Below are 3,919 nucleotides of genomic sequence, written 5' to 3'. Positions count from 1 at the left end.
AATTACAAAGATCTAGAGGAGCTTCTCCTCACCCTATCTCTCTCAAGCTTACAAGTATATTTGTCATACTCAAGCCATTCGAATTCCGACAAGACCACGCACTCCTCACACCGATCTCCTAATTGGCAGGATTCACCTCGGCAATTAGAACAAACAGTATGAGGGTCGATAGAGGTCTTGGGAAGACGTTTGTTACAATCCCTCGCACATTTGCGATATACAGGAGAAGGGTCAGCCATTTTGAACAATCAGAGAAAATCCAAGTCAAAACCAAATTCATCAACAATAAACACCAGCCAAAAAAAGGGTTTCAAGGGTTTAATTGAAGAAAACACACCAACACAGCGAAAGCCAATAAACAACCAAAATAAAGTACTTCACCAATTCGGTCGAAAACTCGAGGTCATAAAGCGAGCGGGACCAACTTGTCGACAAGACCGACAAAGAAGAACTGGAGAAATTGACAAGTATATGCGGTATCTGGCCGATAGTCGGCGCTGGTGGTCACACCCGCAACCTTCACGGCGATCGCTCGCGAGTTTTTGGAATCTGTCGAGCCGTCGGAGACGTCAGCTATTATATATTCACCGGCTAAGTTTAATATTTAAAAATACCACTTGGGTCTACACCTCCATAAGCATCCAGGGTCATCAACAGAGCTTTAATCTCACGGTATCAATACCGGCTTCCGCCATGCGTATCTGGTATCAGTATCGGCCAATAAAAATGAGCTTAAATTGCTGATACTCTGATATTGTTACTTAGTTATTCGAAGATCAAAGATTTCCTTGTGTTAAGATTAAACGTGCTTCCAACAATTGACATCACAAGGAAGAACGAGACAAGTACACAGAGCATTGTGATGTGAAATACGTTAGTCTTAATGTATTTTTTCTACTTTCTCTTATATTTTAGAACAATTCTGCATAACCTTATTCTTCTAATGTACAGGTATGGAAAACGGGATTTTCCATCCCATTTTCTATGGTGTCGTTCGTAGGTATTCAATCATTGTGTTACAAATACCTTTGCTTAATTGAGTCAATTGGACTTTGTAGTAAGCTGGCTTCTCTCGCTCTGAAACATCTCACGGCCCCTTATGTTCTATCAAGTGGAACATGCTTTGCTACACGCGTTAGCCCCGTGGGATAGAATTTTGACAATAATAAAGTACACAAACTTGGAGGGTTGAATACACTTAAAGGGGAGAGTTGTAGCTTCGCGTCTATTCGAACATGTATTTGGCTTCCATTTCCAATGATCAGACTAAATAAATCAAACACGTTCCTACCCTACCCTATTAACATGATCAATCAAGTAGGAGTTATGATTAAATTACATTGCATATTCCAATATTGAAAATAAATAAAATCTATAAGACATTAGGCCCTTTATTCTGTTCAAACACATAACTTAAAGCATCACCTATCGGAGTTTTTCTGAAGTACCGGGTGGAAGTAGGCCCGTGACAAGAGCAGCAAAAACGTGCATTTCGTATGAAAATCTGTAACTTTATTAATATAGGTTTCTGCCAATAGTAAATGGAATTCAAAATGGTGTCTATGCAAAGAAATATTCAATTATACACATTTCAATGTCTTGACTAATATTGCACCATTGTATAATTGAACCTTTCATTTTAAGTTTCGAAATCATCATTTCCTCCAACACCTATTGACGCAAAGGGCCTTTGGTGAATTTAGCCAATGAATCCTCCTTATTAAGTATAATTATACAACTACTCTGGAAAACTTTAATAAAAAAAAAATGGGTTTTATATATATAGAAAAACTCACGTTATCTTTGAAAATTACCTTTAATTCTGTGGCAAATAAAGTTAATAAGATCACCCTAATATATTCTACAGTTATGAGGGCTACCCCGGGGGGACCGGTGTTTTGGACTGGGAAATTTACTGGTAAATCGATAAAATGGTAAAACCAACTTTTTTCTTCTCTGAGACGCATAACAAATCCAGAAGGTATGGGAATCATCTTCCCCCCCCCCCCACCACCACCCGCGGCTAGGTCTGTGACTTGGGAAAGTTTGTGACCAGGGAAGGGTGGTCAAATGTCTAGGGCCCCAACTAGGTCTGTGACCTGGGAAGGGGGGTCCAGGGGGCTTGTCTCCAGCTTTGGCCCCAAGGCTGTCTTTGTCCTGTGAACTCTTAGGTTAGGTTAGGTGGGTTTGTTAGGTTCTGTGACCTTTTACATATCTCCAGTGTTAAATGATAAAGTTTTGTTCTGTTTTTGTACACCCAAAGTCCCAGGTTCCCAATTGTGTCTCTCAGGAAGTAGGGGTCCATACATACATACATATACCAAAGGCACTTCCCCCAATTTTGGGGGGTAGCCGACAACACCAAGAAACAAAACAAAAAGGGGACCTCTACTCTCTACGTTCCTCCAGCCATATCATTATTATTATTATTATTATTATTATATAAGCTACAACCCTTATTGGAAAGGCAAGATGCTATAAGCCCAAGGGCTCAAACATGTGAAGAAAGGATATAGGGAAATAAACGATAAGAGAAATAATGATACATTAACAATATGAAAAGATCAAATATACCATATAACCTACAAAGACTTTGGTCAGCGTGTTCGACATTAAAGCGGTAGAAGGGTTTATTTGTAGTGGAAATAAAGGTCAAATTCATTGAAAGGTTGATAACAAAAAGGTAATTGTGTAGGAGACCTCCGCGCTCGATTTAAAAGTTTCTAAAAGTAGAAAACGAAAGAAAACGGTAAATTAGAGCTACAGTTACCTTGAAACTGTGAGATAATCCTCCTACAACCACCTAACTCTTACACAGAAAATGTAAGCATAAACCTACTACTACAATTATGGGGGACCCCAGTGGGAAGCGGGGTTTTGGGTGGGGGGAGGAGGAGAAAAGTGATTTTTCGGGGCACTACCGAACCTAATACAACTACCTACCCTACCCTGGGGGCCATGTACCCCTACCTAGGCCTACCGGGGGGGGGGGGCTCCGCCCCACCTGCGTCCCCCCCTTAAGGCCACAGTAATTTTCAGGGCACCACCGAACCTAAGACACCCACCTAACCTAGCCTATGGGGCCCTGTACCCCTACCTAGGCCTACCGGGGGGGGGGGGGGGGGGGGCTCCGCCCCCCCTGCGACCCCCCCTTAAGGCCACATTGAGTTTCAGTTCAAACGAAACAAATTCAAATGAAAACGCCTTTTGCAAAAAAAGGAACACAAACTTCAAATTAGTCTCAATATCTAACTTACCTTTGAAACAAGACACGAAAAAATTGTACCTCCTCTTCCTTTTCCCACGAGTAACCACACTACGATCACACCGGAATGCTAATTTGTTGTAATCTATACGGCACACATTTTCACAATTAGGGCACTTTTTCTCTGCCAAAATCAAACCATGACGTTGAGCAAATGCAATTAGCAAATCAACTTTCCCTGAATAATGTACACAAAAATCCCCATAAGAAATAAAGCAATTGTCACAAGTGACACAGTCGGAACGGGATGAAGGTCCTGCTAATTGCTCCATACTTCACGGCAAAATGAGCTTTTCAGTTTGAAGGGAGATCCGAGACGTGCAAAAATATTCCTCCGCGGAACTTCACGTAAACTGTGGTAACTGGTGGAAAAATAGCAGGGATAAGTGAAGTAATAAGTGTCAGCCAAAGACTATATACTGAAGGAAGATAGGAAGGCTCAAAATAGAATGTCAATACGCTAGTTGGCAACTCCAAAGTGAACACAATAGTTGGTTGCTCCGATTTCAGATGGCGTTGTAGGTATACATCGTTTGTCGTCTGTTTGTTTATATTCAGAATTTGATAGTCGACTCAAACGAAAAAATGGCGCCTTCAGTAAAGAAGTCACACCAGTGTGTTGTGTGCCATAAACAAAAAGAAACCGATCCTCAT

This window comes from Palaemon carinicauda, chromosome 6 (assembly GCF_036898095.1).
Source record: "Palaemon carinicauda isolate YSFRI2023 chromosome 6, ASM3689809v2, whole genome shotgun sequence".
NCBI classification, from domain to species: Eukaryota; Metazoa; Arthropoda; class Malacostraca; order Decapoda; family Palaemonidae; genus Palaemon; species Palaemon carinicauda.
The sequence above is the reverse complement of the archived record's forward strand: the minus strand, read 5'-3'. Positions refer to the sequence as shown.